This window comes from Stegodyphus dumicola, chromosome X1, assembly GCF_044657685.1.
Source record: "Stegodyphus dumicola isolate Sdum_Otavi_A_Nest chromosome X1, ASM4465768v1".
In the NCBI taxonomy this organism is placed as follows: domain Eukaryota; kingdom Metazoa; phylum Arthropoda; class Arachnida; order Araneae; family Eresidae; genus Stegodyphus; species Stegodyphus dumicola.
This window is the reverse complement of record NC_140780.1, coordinates 62,214,798-62,231,938: the sequence shown is the minus strand read 5'-3', so window position 1 is coordinate 62,231,938 and position 17,141 is coordinate 62,214,798. Positions and strand designations below refer to the sequence as shown.

The following is a 17,141-nucleotide window of genomic DNA, read 5'->3' as shown; positions in this document are numbered from 1 at the left end:
AGTTTCTCTTATGTGTTTTCTAAACTAATACATAGTACTGTTTTGTTTTATTTGTAATGTTAGAAAACTTTGTGCGATGTCTGATTTTGAGAAAATCAGGGTGGGAGGATGTTGTACCTCTCATCATACAGCGAGGATAAGTCTGGCAACAGCTGCAGGAAGAAAAACTTGGCAGTGCTGGAATGGCAACAGCGGATGATATTCTATAGATTTTAATAATTTGATTTTGAGTCGACGTTTTCCTTTGCAATAATATTGCGTTAAAACATTTGAGTTTTGGGTGAATGAAATGAATCCGCTGTCCTGCTGCGGATATTAGTAAAATATATTTAGAAAATTAGCTGCGTTGGAAAGGATGAAACCTTGTGTTTGAATTTGCGGTATTTTTCCTCCTAAAGTTACGTCGAGTTCAGAATATTATGCCAGGCTTATTCACGCTAGTGCAGATAAGTTCAAATTTTGTTATTGTGTTTATAGTGTATAACTTGCAAATATATGAATAGAATTCTATTAAATAAACATTTAAAATTCTGGAATGGTGTTTAAAATTTTAGATGTAGAGTATTCATATTGCTATGTCGGAGCCAGTGGCAGTCAGGTGTAAAGTAAAATTGTTTTTGCTCCTAGTCATAACAGATTTGATTTTATTATTTAAAGAATCTTTATGAAAAGATTTCGTTTTCTCGGTAAGTTTAGTTTAGCATAATCAGGGACCATTCAATTTTTGAGTATTGCTTAAATGATTCGCTTTGGTTTAAAGTATATTTGTTTTGCTTTTTGTATTTATTTGCTTTTGAATTTCGGATTTGCATATAATGATTTTAGGCCAATTAGATTTTTTTGAATAGTTTTTTTTACATAATGTAAAAGTTTGTGGCTTTTTTTTTTTTTTTTTTTTTTTTTTTTTTTTTTTTGAGTAGTCAATTTAGCACAATGTTATGTTTTATTCGTTTTTCCAAGTGTTTCGAAGGTGCGTAGGGAAAATCCTGGTATATTTGAGATTCAATTTTTCGGTTTTATATGACTTTTAATGCCTTAAACGAAAATTTAATGATTCTTTTTCCGGTTTTTGATCTCAAATGAACCAGGAGAACGAAACACGTTTTTGAAACATATTAATCGACTTTTATGAAACTTTAATTCATTTTACCCTGATGAGTTCTGAATTGGAATTTCAGTAAAAGGAGATTAATTTATATTTCCTATGTTTTCCCTTTTCCCTTTTCATTTTTATTTTTAGAGTTTGTACTGCTATGAATTCTTATTTTAATTTTGATTTGTTTTAGATATTGTGTTAGATATTGTGCTAATTCATTTACTTTTAACTTCAGATGCTTTAAGTCTATTACACTTAGTGAATTTAAGATCATACAACATATCATATATATTTTTTCATAGATTTCATGATTTTTCATATGATTTGGGTGCCATATTCTCTTAATCGTGTATTGTTTTCCAGCTTTGGTCTTAATAAAAATAAAAAAGGGTTCTAATAGTCGTTTACTTTTTCATAATTAATAGTGGGTTTGAGAAAGCTGCGTTAAAATTCTACACTACGCATGGCCTTCAAATTTTTCTGTTGAAGCGGAACAAACTTGGGAAAAACTCGTTTACCGAGAGAATAGCAAGGTGATAACCTTGAAGATTAGCATGAAGTTCGCAACTGAAGTACGGTAGGCTCCGCTTAATGTGATTGCGTTTGTTCACGGCTAATTTGATAACATTAGCAGAATGATAAAATTAAACGTTGAGAATAATATCCTCAAAATAACAATAGAATTTAACTAATTTAATATAAATAAAACAAGAAACTTATAAATATGTACTTTTATAGCATGTTAATTAGGAAAATGCAAAAGCTGATTCCTGAATTGTGAATAATGTCTTTTACACAAAAGTTCGTCAGTCAAAAGCAGCCTACAAATGCTAGGAGGAGATCTTTCCTCCCAGCATTTGTAGGGAATTCATCATCTTCATGATAATCATGATGATAGGAGGAAAGATCTAATCCTAGCATTTGTAGGGAATTCATCAACTTCATGATAATCAACTTCAGACAGTTTATCACATCATGTATTTGGTTTTGTTTCAGAAAACAACAGTGCAGTTATCTCCCTCTGTCATGAGTATTGCGATTCACAATGCATTAAATTCCTCGCGGTTCCTGTTGGTTAGAGACGCTGCTTTTCCTTCTTCAGCTTCCACTATTTCTTCAATTGTTAAGAGGATGGGATACATAAAAGAATTCTTTTAATATATTTCCTGGGACGTGGTTCCAAGACATAAATCGGTAAAAGCTGCTCATCAAGAAAATAAGTTTCCTTCGCTAATTCATTTGCACTTGTATCCATATCATTTGGGACTCTAAAAGTCATCTCATATTTGAATTAGGATAGTGGCATTTACTGGTAAGTTCACAATTTCTATATCTTTACGTTTTGCGCTGTACAGTTTTCAATAACGAGAAAGATACCATTGTTCAGTTCGCTATCCCATTTCAAAAACCATTCATTAAAAATTAGTGACGCCATCCACACCTTGAATTGTATCTGTAGTCTACTGGTAAAATTTTTATTTCTTTTTAAAGCATCGATTTTTTTTTTTCTTTTTCCGATTACTACAGTTTTCTTTTATTAATCACACTTATTGAAGCAGCATAAAACTGTCTCACGGTCTTTCGAAATTTTACACCTTTTCGAACTTGAGTTTTAAATAAGTATATATTTTGGGGCAATGCACGAAGCAATTATAATGCTGACAAAACAGGGCTTTTGGCAAATTTATAACTTATTTTGACCTTATCTGGCGATTGTACTTCAGTTTTTGAAGCATTCATTTTCTCGTGTTTTGATAAGATTAATTAATATAGTACTATTAGTATGATATTATTTTGAGCTATTGTGTATTTCTTTCTAGCGGTCGACTTTAAAGGGACCGCTACGTTTTCGTACTGCCGACTATTTTGCTAAAGCGGAGAGCGCAAATGAATACCAGTGAATTTTTGGACTAATAATAAAAGTTATCATTTCATGCCAAAAAGCGGAGGAAGTAATTAAAAAAATACTGTAAATTTCATGAGAGCAATATGTAAGTGCCCTTCTAATGATGATTGTTATCACACGTTCGTAACTTCATCATATAAATAGGGGGGGTAAGGTATAACAAAGATGAATACCACAACAATCAGTCTTTGTTTCTTCTTCCCCCCGATTGTCGTTTACAACTTCTTAAATTTGTATAGTATATTTTTTAAGACAGGAGATTTTATTCTAGTTTTTGTTTATTATTATTTTGGTTCGTCTACAAAACTAGAAATGTTATCTTAGTTTTGTTTTAATTTTTCACTGAGTTACTTCTAAGCAAAAGCTTGTGGAGTACCTTATGTTAATTACCAATTACCATGATTTAAAGGTTATAACTTCTACTTTCCGTATTCCTCACCAGAATGGAAATTAGCTTGGTGTATATTTAAGCTGAGGGTTCTGATTCTTTAGTTCAAAGAGCTTCTGAAAATTGCTCCTTGCTGACAGTATTTTTCGCTAACTCTACATACAAGTGATATTCTGGCTTTAGCATTCTTGCCAGCGGATGTTTTAAATACGCAGCGGTAAAATATCTGAGTCAACTTATTCTGTCTAATATGTTGTTTTAGACTACGTTATCGACGTTTAATTATCTGTTAAGCTGAATACCCACAAATGGCGAAGATTTCGTCCGTAACACAGTTTATGCCTTTATGATCAATTTAAAACTAAAATAAAAAGGTTATTTAAACCTTCTTCTATTTCTGTGAGTTTCTTTTAAATTAAAACGCAGCTATAACTCGCTTTCTGTCAAGTATGGTCTGTAGGACTTTAATTTCCAGTTACAATAGCAATCCTACAAGCTCTTTCTTAATGTGAAGTGACTGTAGGATTTTGAACTATACGTCATCTAATATAACCGAGTTATATTTATTCATTATTTCATAGGACACGCGTAATCGAAGAATTTTTTCAAATTCTTGAGTTATAAAGATATTACTTTTTTTTTTTTCATTTTTCTGTTCAGTGAGCGATTTAACAGTCGGATGTGGGTACTTCGAAACTGAAAATGATCTGCAGTACTATAACAGATTCAACTGCTTCGTAACAAACTAAATTTCAGTCATATTTCATTAACTTCTATAAAAAAAAACTTGAATACCACTTTCAAATATTTTATTACTTACACACAAATTTTATATTCGAGAAAATGTTACAATATTTTTAATGAAATCGGAACAAACGAATTTTATCCATATTGAAACTATGTAAATTGGCAACACCGACGGACATATTACATAATTTTTTTAGTATACTTGCAAAACTTGACATTATGACTTGAAATAGATTATTAGCTAATTTATGCTATTCACGACCATGGCGCAAATATCGTCTGAAACGTAAATTATGCACATTTGCTGTTCTAATATAAATATATTTTTTTACAGCTTTGAATGGATTTGGATTATTTGAATTATGGCAAAGCATACAAATGCTAGCTGTCTAGCAGGAGGAGGGCCTTCGGGGGGGGAATTTTTAAGGGAAACTTCGCCTTATACACAAGGAAATTTATACTAAATGTTTGAGAATCTGACTAGTCAGACATAAGCAATAAATGTTAAGTGGGCATATAAAGATATGCATAAAAGTTCTTTAGTGGATATTATTTATTGACTGTGCAGAGTTTTCAATTTTCCGACAACAGTGGCTTTTAGAATAAAACTTTATTGCAACAGCTTAACAGCATGTTAAATGAATATTTCATTTGTAAAAGCATATGTTGAAAATAACGATTGTTTTCTGCAAAGCAGTAAATGGCATTTGAAAGTACTGAAGAAACCACAGGTTGATATCACCTTTGATTCTGAAATATTTAAGTTAGAAATGGCTGGATTTTGTAAGTCTATAGAGTCTGTTAGGCTTTCCGAAGCAAGCCACATGAAAAATTAACTATATCTTCGTCACGGTTCAAACAATGGATCTTCTGATTGTCAACTGAATATGTTACCCCTCACACCACAGATGGCATGCAGTGGGAAAGCTGATAATTTTTTATTTTCCCCTTACTTAAAGGTTAATTGGGGAGGAAAGAGAAAATCAGCTATGCCTTCGCTGGAATTTGAATTTCGGATCTTCTGATTCCTAGCAGGATATGCTACCACTTATACCATAAAGGCATGCAAGGAGAAGACAAAAATTCCAAATCAAAATATAAATTTCGTTTGAATTAAGTCCTTTAAAAGTCACTCTTTTTCATTTTGAGTCATACTTTAAATACCCCCCCCCAAAAGTGCTTCATTATCATAAAGAGCTTTCAAAGAAGCCCAGAAATAAGAATAAACATCTTTAAAATAAGCCAGCTTTAAATACACAATTTTCAACGAATCTAAACAACTTAAACTTAAATGTACAATACAATGTAAACTTCGAAGTAGAAAGCTCGCCTTTGCGTAATAATAATAAATGCTTAATAATAATAATGCCTAAAATGTAATTATAATTTGGATCAAATTTAATGCTAAAGAACGTACTCCTCCACTTGATACGATAAGCACCCCGCATGCAGATAAGGAAAAGTTTGGCCGCTCTTTCACGTTGCGAAAGAACAGGATGCAAAAGGTTTTCCCTTTAACTTTGTAAAACCATTTAACTTTATCTGTCTGTCCCTAAGTAACGCATATCAGTCCATGCTTTTTAACTTAGATTAAAAAACAGAAATAAATTTTATTTCAGCAGAGTATCAAATTTAAAAAAAAATGTGCATGTAGAAGTTTTGATACAATAATACAGTACTAATGTAGAATTTGTTAATGAATTTGTTTAATTGGAACTTAGTTTATACGATTATACTATTACTTTAAATTACCAAATCAACTCAAATAACCATAGAGAAAGTAAAACGACTTATCGTCCTGTCTTCCTTCTAACTTAAAGTATATTATAATTCAAGTAAAAGTTTAAAATACTTTATTAACTTGTCCAACTTGACGATACAAACTCAAAAGTTTGACAGAAACAGAGCTAAGAAAGGTTACAGTAATATTCAAAGCGCACATTAAAATTAAATTGAATGCGAAATATACAACTAACGCGCCAGACTAAACCTTGGCTCGCCTTATAGGTTCGTGAAGCAATAGCAGCTTAGCAGAAGTTTGTAAGATAAATTCAGCAGTAGGCGAGTTTGGTTTGGTTTATTTAATTACGGCAAAGCACACTAGGGCTATCTGCCTAAGGGGAGGGATGCCTTCGTGGAGGACTTTCTACAGCAGTAGGAAGTTAAGCGTAGAAAGTTAAGCAGAGTGATGATCTGACTATGTTGCGAAGTGCTCTTTCTGTAACACTTCAAAAACTTTGAGCTTACTTCCACTTTAATTAATTAGCGTTCTAGTGGACGTAATAAGAAATGAAAATAAAGCAAAATAATAAGATTAATTAACATAAAACATCAAAAGTTTCTGCTTCGCTGTGAATAAATCCATTCATTACCAAAACTTGAGATTTTATACCATTCGTTAACTACTTAAAGGAAAGGAATCCTGGGAAAAAATAGAAATTCAGAAAAAAGGGAAAAAATGCATATGATATCTGGAACATGTTAATAAAAAATAATGTATAAAGTACAATAACTTTGTTTCATATGATCCTCGTTTGAATATTTGAGTTTAATACTTCTACATGTCTTTCGTAATGATTTACGATGCAGCCTATTCTTGATTCACAAACAACAAGTGGAGAATAAGTGTAAGTGAATTTTCCTCTAACTACGAAATGGTTATTATATTTGAAAAGTTACAGATGGAGCTTGCATTTCTATGTTTCAAAGTAAATTCTGCCGTTAGTTTCACTTTGCAGTAAGAATAGCAGATTACGAATAACTTTTTACGCTATTTTCCTATTAATTGTATTTTTCACTTTTAAGAACAGATTCCAAAGTTAAAATCAGTATACTCGTTATAGTGTCTTTTACGCGCTGTATTTATATTTGATAAATCGTCTGTACATTTGCATTGAGTAGTTTATCTTTGCTTAGACAATGGTGTTGAAAAATGAATATGAAGGTCCTTAGGAAGAAAGATTACGTCGAAATGCTAGGAAAGTGTACGATGAACCGAAAAGATAGTCGACAACGCTATTTGGAAATATGATAAGGATGCTTGAAGAAAACGAAAAGATATGAATACTTAACACTTTGATACTTGCACTCAAAACGTTTCAAAAGTCACTATTCGAACTACTCATTTTAAAATTTCTAAGTAGCTGATCCTTTTCGGCTGATTAAAAATTTTACTCCTAGTTTTTACAACTAAAAGATATTAGCATTACTGATGAAATGAATTAATGAGTTAGTCAATATTAAAAGTTAAGTTTTTGATTTAAATTTAAATTTTAGAACTATATAATTCGAATACATTTTACTAAAATGCTTGTCGTTTGCCATAGAAGAATAATATAGCTCCGAAATAGGAAAAGATGAAACCAGTGAAGCGTTTATACTAAAGTGAACATTTAGGATAGGTAATTAAATCAGTTACAAAAAATAAAAGGAAGCAAATTAAAGAAAGAAAAGTTTTAAATATTAATAATTATTGCTATTACCTCTTCATGTAACTATTTTGATAATTGTAATTACTATTTTTAACATACTATTCAAAAAAGCAAAATTCTATATTTCTGTAAAATTTGGTAATGTCTTATAACAGGGTATTTTAACAAGTAAAACTGTCGTATAGAAGGGAGGAATTAATTTTGATACTACACTGACTACCAATAGGTATTTGGACACCCATGCAAATGACGATATCTGCGGTCCTAAGGTACGTCACGGACTCCGCTGGTATATATCGTGTAGGAAACAGCATCGGCTTTAGTCGCATGCAAGATGCTTCGCAGTTCGGAGCTCTCTGATTTCGAGAAAGGTATAATTATCGGGTATCACAAATGTGGCCGATCCTTAAGAGACATATCTAGCGATCTGAAGTACCCGAAATCGACAGTGCACTATGTCATTAAGAAGTGGAAGGTGAGCGGTGATTGTCGAAATGTGCCCCGAGTCGGCAGACCAAAGAAACTGGAAGATAGAGACCGACGAGTGCTGTCCAGAGAAATTCGGAAGAAGCGCACCCAACCGTTGGCCCTCATCCGCGAGGAGTTTCAACAGGCATCCGGGAGTATTGTTTCAATGAATACCATCCGTAAGGAAGCACATCTACTTGGTTTTCATGGTCGTGCTGCTGCTCATAAGCCTTTGATCACAAAGTCCAACCGCGCTGCTCGGTTAATGTGGTGCAAATCGCATCGAAATTGGACCGTAGATCAGTGGAAACGGGTTCTTTGGAGTGGCGAATCAAGGTTCACCCTTTACCGTTCTGATGGCAGGGTCTGGGTCTGGCGTCTACCTGGAGAACGTCTCCTGCCAGAATGTATTGTGCCAACAGTCAAGTTCGGCGGAGGTGGAATTATGGTCTGGGGGTGTTTCTCCTGGTATGGGCTGGGACCCTTGGCCCCATTCATGGTAAGCTCCGATGCCTACTGCACTATTTTGGATGACAATGTGCTTCCTACATTGTGGCAGTTTTACGGGTTGGAACCCTGTTACTTTCAGGACGACAATGCCAGTTGTTTCGACGTTAACCAAGGCTTGGTATGGTGCCAATAGAGTTCATCAAATGGACTGGCCTGCCCAGAGTCCAGACATCGAGAACCTCTGGGACGAGTTGCATCCCGAATTCAGGGGTGCACAACCCGTGCAAAATCGGTGAAGGAACTTCTATGTCTTCTCCAAGCCGAGTGGAAGAAAATATTACTAGCTGTCATACAAAGACTTGTGGAAAGTATGCCCCGGAGGGTCCACGCTGTAATTACCTCTCGTGGAGGCTCTAACAACTATTGGTTTTGAATAAAGTTAGTTTTTCTTTTCTATCACAGGTGTCCAAATACTTATTGGTAGTCAGTGTATATAGACTAGCTACAAAGCTTAAATTTGAAATAAACCACACATATTTCTGTAGGCAATGATTATTTCATTCTAATCAGAAACAAATGTATTATAATCAAAATAATACTCTCAACAAATATTCATCTGCATTTTTATTTCTTAAAATTTAATAAAATGTAAGGAGGGTCTGATATTGGGGAGAGGCTTATTTAATAGTAAATGCATTGTAATTTTCTATTTCGTAGCTGTGCATAGATTCCAGAAAAAAGTATTAAGGAGAATGCTTTTTTTAATAAGAAACACAGATGAATCAACAATAGCAGAATTAATAATACTAAACAATTCTCATAACTGCTTCTGCTCATTTAAGTCTTTATAGGTCTCTTCAATTTCGAGTCGAGCACTACAGAAACAATCTGTTAATAGGAATGCAACTATGTGCTTTCCATTTAAAACATCTGAAGTTATTTCAGTTCCGAACTGAAAAAATTAGAATTCTTATCTCGAAAACAAAGCACGAATATTTTACTCTAAACTTTTCAATTACAAAGCTTTGCAGCGTTGTCTGTTTAGTACAGAAAAAGATACACTTTGCGCCTTAATATTTTTGTAGATGGTTTAAACATGAAATAAACGAAAGGCAATAATTATGCAAACGTCTCTTTCACTGCTCAGATATATCTAAAAAACAAAACCCAGTCATTCAACTTAAAATAGTAAAATTCTTTTTAAGCTAATTTTGGTTTATTAAGAACTATCATACTTGGAGTAAACAATACATGCATGTAGATAATTATGTTAATATTACAGAAAAATGCGATTTATCTGTTTGATGCAGCGTTTTGAAAGAATACAAAAGAAGTCTGTAAAATGCGTTGTTATTCAGATTTCACTTCATTATTAAGACTTTTGTTGCCTCAAAATAACACGACAAAACCCCAAAGAATTGTGAAAGGCCATCTGTGTCGTCTGGTGTTGGTAAGGGATTTGATTGCTGGTAATTATGAAAGCGCTATGATTTTTTATGATTTTATTTAAACACATTAGGTGAAAATGATGTACCCTTTTTGGAAGAAATTCTTTCGACCTCGTGAAACCAAGAAATAGATTCAACATGCTATATGATCTAATAAAGTTTCCGTTGGTTGTTAAATATTTGATCTACTAAAGGAAGCTGTTTAATTAAATAAACGAAGTCGTAAGTCTATAATGGCTAGGCCATTGCGGAAATTGTTTTTGCTTATGTTACATTATAAGGTATTTCTCCCACTTCCCTAGCGTGCCTTCGTGGTGTAACGGTAGCACGCTGGGCCGGCATTCCAGAGGTCCGCGGTTCGATTCCCGGCGAAGGCGGCTGCATATTTTTCATCTTTTCTGCTTCCAATTAACCTAATGACCCTAAAAGTGGCGCCCGAACTAAAAGGGTTGTGGATGATGATTCTCCGCACCCAGAATTTGGCGACTAGGTCCCCTAAAACCCTAGTCGCCCTTTAAAAAAGGGGAGTATATAAGGTATTTCTCCCACTTCCCTAGCGTGCCTTCGTGGTGTAACGGTAGCACGCTGGGCCGGTCTTTCAGAGGTCCGTGGTTCGATTCCCGGCGAAGGCGGTTGCATATTTTTCATCTTTTCTGCTTCCAATTAACCTAATGACTCTACAACATATGAAAAATCCACTAAAATACCCTGGTACCAGCCCTTTCACCGGAATTCAGACACGGTTTGAACTACTAGTATTCAGCAGTTTTATGTGCTCTACCATTGATGGGTCTTATTTAAGGAGGACATTAGCAGCTCTACTCCAGTTTTACTTATAATGGAAATTTGATTGAAGACTGATATGTACTTTTTCTGTTCGGTCCAGTTTTTATTTTTGTCTATGAAATTCCTCTCGCATTTCCTGCACGCGTATGTTGCCAACATGATGATATTACTTAAATCAAACATGTTAACGTGCGTGATTCCTTCGGAAACGAGAATTTGGAATAAGAAAGTTATTTCGAAATACCATATTTTTTTAAGACTTGAGTTTAATCGACTGCTTTCCCTCAGGTTGTCAGTAGAAGCTATTTCTAGGGACTGAGCTAACAAGCGAACCAGACTCGTATTTGTAGAAGCGTTTGACTTTTGTTACCTAATTCGTACGTCTTATTTTACAGTCTCAAGAAAACTAACTCCAGGCCACAGAATGAAATGCGCATCTGAAGTTCGAGGGAATGAATAATTCTTGTGATAGACTTGTGAGTCTGAAATCTTCACATATAGATTTCAGACTTTTTCCTATCTGATACTTAATGTATTTAGTCAATTATTATATGAACAAGCGCAAATTTAACGACAATAAAGAAGAAGGTTCTTCGATTTAGAGCTGAAATGCTTCATTTGTACTGCTTTATTTATATGACAGGAATTCGTAACGTCTTCAAATTGATTTTAGAATGGCTTCAGACTTTCTGAATCGACACCGCATGTGTGTTCTAGAACGTTTGAATCGTTAAGCTGACGGAATGTGTGACGTATACGAATATTATGTTTGAAAAGAAGAAATAAAAAAATCTTCGATAGCTAATCGTATCTGGGCCCATAATCACAATTTTGACTTTGGTTCCTCGAAAATTATGCACATAGCTTCTTCAGTTGGTGAAGTGGATTTTCTTGAAGCCTTTATCATTCAAACGAACAAACAAAAATTTATTTTCTTTAGTTATTAGTTAATGGCATGAATTCCAATTCAGTTCCTTTCAAGGTTTTCGAAATTCTAGTATTTTAGCTTTTATTCATTTCACTATTATCTCCCTCGACAAATAGCACTGCGTTTGTTTCGCTTTAGACCGCCCATTTTCTCCCACATAAAAAGCAATATGCTTCTTATACCCTCGTAAAGAAACCTTGTAGACTAAATAGGGATTTTTGGAAGCGAGAGACATGAAAAATAAGCAATGCCCTAGCCGGGACTCGAACCTGGACCTCTCGAATACGCGCCGAGTGTGCTAACCGTTACACTACGAAGAAATGCGAAAAAAGGAAGAGAATTACTCCCTTTTTTAAAGGGTGACTGGGGATTAGGGGACCCAATCGCCAAATCCTGGTCGTGAAGAATCATTATCCACCACACTGTAGAGTCATTAGGATATTTTGAAGCAGGAGATGTGAAAAATGAGCAATGTCCTCGCCAGGACTCGAACCTGGACCTCTCGAATATGGCCTAAGTATGCTAACCATTACACCATGAATGCATGCAGAAAAGAGGGAGAAAATAATTTATACACTCCCCTTTTTAAAGGGAGACTGGGGTTTTTAGGAGACCCAATCACCAAATCCTGGTGGTGAAGAAATATTATCCACCACATTTTAGTTGGAGCACCACTGTAGAGTCATTAGGATATTTTGAAGCAGGAGATGTGAAAAATGAGCAATGCTCTCTACGGGACTCGTACCTGGACCTCTCGAATACGCGCCGAGTGTGCTAACCATTACACCACGATGGCATACAGAAAGGAGGAAGAGAATCTGAAAAAGAGGGACCTAATGACTGATTACCCTTCAAATAGGTAGAAAGTTATTCAACCCTTAAGTCAAACTGTTACTGCTTTTTTGTCTAATTTTACATTAGCTGTTTCCCTTCTACTTTGGTTCTTGATCAGATCTTTCACTGAAAAATCCTGCCTGACGAAATACTTTGCGAATCGCTGTAGTGAAAATTTCATTCCAGCTGGCGTTCACTTAAGTGGACAACAGTTAGCATACTTACTTGTCAGGCATTTAACATCCTAATCTAATTAAAATTTTAGTCATCGTTCATTTTCTGCTATATCTTTGTAATCCTCCTGTTATATCTGCGAAATCTGCTATCTCTTTGGGTTACCTTTTGATCCACTGGTTTTAAAAGTCTAACACTTGGGGGAAGAAATTAAATTTTTACATAATTTATTTTCTTCACTACCTCGAAAGAATATAATGCAGTTATCAAGCAGTCATTTTTAGAATTAGTTTGATTTTCGCAAAACACGCAAGGGCTACCTGTCTAAGAGGAAAGATGCTTTCGTGGAAAACTTCCTGAAAGAAACTGGATCGTACCCATGTTACACATGGGGAAAATCACGAACATGTTATGCAACCAGCTTTTCCGAGAGGATATTATCAAGCAGACATAGAATTTTTTATTAGCTTTTATTTAACTCGCTAATAGTATTTGTCGCTATGGTCAAAATTTTACCATCGATTTGTAAACAATTTCTTGATAGCCATCGGGCTCAGATATTACACACACTCTCTTTGTGGATGACAGTACAATGTTGTGAAGCAATGTTTCCAAAATTCGATTTAGAGTTTTTTTATTATTATTATTTAGTGTTGAAGCGACTTTTATCGACTTTTTGCACATGCCTTCGCTTATACAACAAATTATATATCTCAGAACTTTACGTTACATACCAAACTATAAATCTTAGGACTTTACGCTACATACCAAATTAGTATAAATTTTAGAACTTTACGTCACCATAGGATACAGTGAAAAAAAATCTAGTAAATGATATTTCTATCAAATATTTGATAAGACATCTAACGTTTGGTGAATTTTCTAAACTGCTCTTATTTTATCGTTTGATGCCCAATATTTTAAAATTTCAGCATCCGAAAGTGTACGTGTCATACAGTTTTAAAATTTTTACAGATTTTAAAATAAACTCTTCGCTCTAGTTTAATATAATCATGGTAAAATGATTTTAACTGAGCGATTTTCTAGAATTTCCTTTTAAATATGCTGCAGTATGACCTTAAGCAGAAAAGGAATTTTTCGTTCTTCTTTGAACATCACTTGATCTCTCTTGAAGGTATGATCACTTTATTTTTTTTCCTTCGGTGTAGATTTTTCTAATATTGATTTTATTTATTTTTCTCAACTTGCTAGAAAGAAATGCTTGTAAATACATTAAACTTTATATAGGAAATTTAGGGCATTTGATAAAAGCTCTTTTTTTTAATTAAAGAGGGGTGTGAATATAGTATTCGTAAGTCTCAATTTTCCTTTCCAAACAACTGCATAAAACGATGTAATTTAATGATTGATTAGTGCTTAAAATTATTTTGAATGAAATCTGCTGCATCATTTTGTTTTTCTCTTTTTAAGTTGTAGAGACATTAGGATTATTTTGGAGACCGGGAGATGAAAAATTAGCAGCGCCTTCGCCGGGAATCGAACCATGGACCTCTCAATTACGTGCTGAGTGTGCTGACCACTACACCACGAAGGCTCGCTAAGAAGGCGGGATATATACCATATAAAGTCATTAATTTTTTATCCGTTTTAAATGAACATTTATTTTACAAAACCTTCAAAACCCTTATTTTTTTTTTTTTTTTTTTCTATAATACTGTTTTTACCGAAAGGTTTGATCCATTTTCGAAACACATCATATTTCATTCCTGTTCTATTTATTTTACAAATTACGACAGTAACAGTCTGTATTATAAGCAATCGTACAGGCAGTAATTTTCAAAGATAGATACATCCTTAACTGATATAATTTCAGAGCAGCATGGTTTCTGTGATTTTTCTATTGCAAGAAATAGAAACTTTCCTGTTCTGTTGGTAAGTAGCTGACAGAAACTGCACTAAAATTTGTTTGTGGCTTTAGGAAGAAAAAAATTATTTAACAATTTTTTAGAAAAAGTCTCGAGTTTTACCTTATTTATGTATTCAAAGAGTTCATTTACCCTTTTTATTAATATACGTGTCCTTATCTTGCCAGAAACAGTATGTTAGCTTTGTGGGGCATTTATTCAGACTTTCCTTGAATAAACATCGTAAGGATGTAACTCGATTCTATATTAAATCTATGGTAAACTGTAACTCAGGGTCCCCTGCCAGTAAAACTCTCAGAGTATTGTTACTAAAACGAAGAAATATAGAATAAAGGTAGATTCAATTAATGTTTTTGTCATTAAGTACTTAGAACCTCTTAATAGTATAGTTCATCTGAATTTGCACTAATGATGAACTAAGTACTTAATGATACTGAACATCATTAAGTACTTAGAACCTCTTAATAGTATAGTTCATCTGAATAAATATCAATTGTTTTGTAAAATGTTAAATTGGCTTTACAGATTTTACAAAATTTTAAAAGTTCAAATTTGGATTATTGGGAGAGCTGTGTAATTGCGTCAACACATTATGATTCTGGCGTGCCTCAATTGACTGGATCGACTGTACATTAATTAATTATTAATTTAATTAAACATATTTACACACAACAATACATATATATGGGTTTTACGTTATCATATGTGCGATTTTGTATGTGTCAGCATGAAACTCGATAGAATCTTGGTCAAGTGAAATAGAAATTGCAATATGAAATTATTCCCATGCTTGGTTTGTTTACCTTTTGTCTTATTTCGAATTGAAAATTAATCATTACTCGTTTAACAGTTTACTGTGATTCATAATTTACTCCTCACTTAATTAATAAGTTCACGCTAAGCATTTGAATGCTTGTTTGCAGTGCAGTTTTTCCCAACGTGAATATCAGCCAGTTTTCCTCAAATCCTCTACAAAGAAAATCCTTTCCATAGTGTGCTTTGCTATATCCAAATTATCCATTCCAGTCCAATCCAATTGAATCATTAGTTTCATTGTTTTGTAGTCACAAAATGTGTATATAAGCTCGTTCACTGGCAGCTACACAATATTATTTCATTAATTTTATGGTTACGATTCGTTAGCATTAATTAGATGTATTTTAAACATTTTTAATACTTTAAAATCTTACTTAATTAAAACGTAGAATTCCAAAGCTTATCACCGATAGTATCTTTATTTGCGATCATTCGTTAGTATTCAAAATATAAGATAAGAAAACATGCAGATGAACAGATGAAACTTTCTTAATTATTTCATAGAAATACACTTTCAGTTTCTATTCCATTTCACATTTTTGTGAGGATTACTTTTTTTTTTCAGTCTTCAGTTTACGTAAATCCTGCAGCAAATGAAATTCTGTTAGCCATAATGAACGTGTATTTGAATTAATTGCCAAAGTACAATGATGGAGAGATATTTAGATTTTATTGTAATTACAGGATATATGTAAAAGTTTTCAAATTTCTTTTTGATTAATGACTGAATTGTTCCACTTTTGAAAGAGACCATTTCAGTACACGTCACACATCGCCTTCGGTTTGTAGTTAATGAGGTCAGTAGCACTGGCGTGAACCCGAGTGGTCTTTTTTGATATTCACTACTTTGCCATAACTCTTCAGCCGCTTGAACTGATTGTGTTTTTTTTTTTATATCTGCTTGATTGATGTCCGTGTTCTGGAATACTTAAAAGTTGTTATCTTACACCTTTCTGTAGCTCAGATTTGGTATTACGAGTTACACCTCACAAGTTAGAGAGAAAGGTAAGATATGTTAAAGAAAATTTTCCGATTGTTGTTTGCATAATATTAATTTTTCTCTTTCAAATTGTGACTATTCCCTTTCTATAAAGTTGAGTTTCAGAATTGTGAACACAAGGCATATTTTTAAACTTTTATTTAAAATTTTGATGAAAATTTACAACGATAAGATACTTTTTCAAAGTACAAACGATTTTTTATCCATTCATTAATGAAATAATGCACATTTTTTCCTTTAAATACATATATAATTTTGAGAAAATATGTATTTATTAAATTACACTCGAAATATTTAAATGCACTGTCTTAAACGCTATTTAATTAGTTTCCATTTAACTTTGAAAATTATTTCAACGTTTGAAAAGCTGTATTTTTTCATTCTTTGGAAACAGCGCTTTTCAACGATAAGCTTAATTCTGAAAGTTACGAAATTACTCATTTCCAACACTCTAAGCTCATTTAATATTACGCAGAGCATTGCCAGGTACTGAGGCGCGGAGAATGTGTAGTATGTAAGAGTATTAATAACAATTCGTTCTAATTATAAGAATGAATGAAATTAAATTTTAATTGGAACGAAAATGAAACGCGGAAACAAGGCACACACTCCTTTCCGGACAGGAAATGATTTCGGTTGGCCTGAGCGTTATCTGTTTTTGTTAAGATATCATACTATAAGCACAATACATTATTCTTCCCATATAGTGATTTAATTAGAGGGATAAAAACTCATTTCGTACATTTTGTTGCGCCAAAAGAATAGTATAAAATCTTAAAAGAA

General features: G+C 33.4%; 1 protein-coding gene and 1 non-coding gene across 10 annotated transcripts in view; both read left to right on the top strand.

The window, feature by feature from the left end:
• The first annotated feature begins 2,237 nt into the window (after window positions 1-2,237).
• Window positions 2,238-17,141, top strand: part of LOC118204857 (5-aminolevulinate synthase, erythroid-specific, mitochondrial-like) — a 70,473-nt gene continuing 55,569 nt past the window's right edge. For 3 of the 9 annotated variants that reach the window (XM_085808087.1, XM_085808086.1, XM_085808084.1), the window contains exon 1: window positions 16,220-16,363. The gene's annotated coding sequence lies outside the window, so the exon portion shown is untranslated. Of the gene's footprint in view, window positions 2,409-16,216; window positions 16,364-17,141 lie in introns of those variants that run through there. The other 6 variants (XM_085808089.1, XM_085808082.1, XM_085808090.1 and 3 more) reach the window with 4 other exon arrangements.
• Window positions 10,240-10,311, top strand: TRNAA-GGC (transfer RNA alanine (anticodon GGC)). The gene has a single exon. It is a non-coding gene; the product is annotated as a tRNA-Ala (tRNA).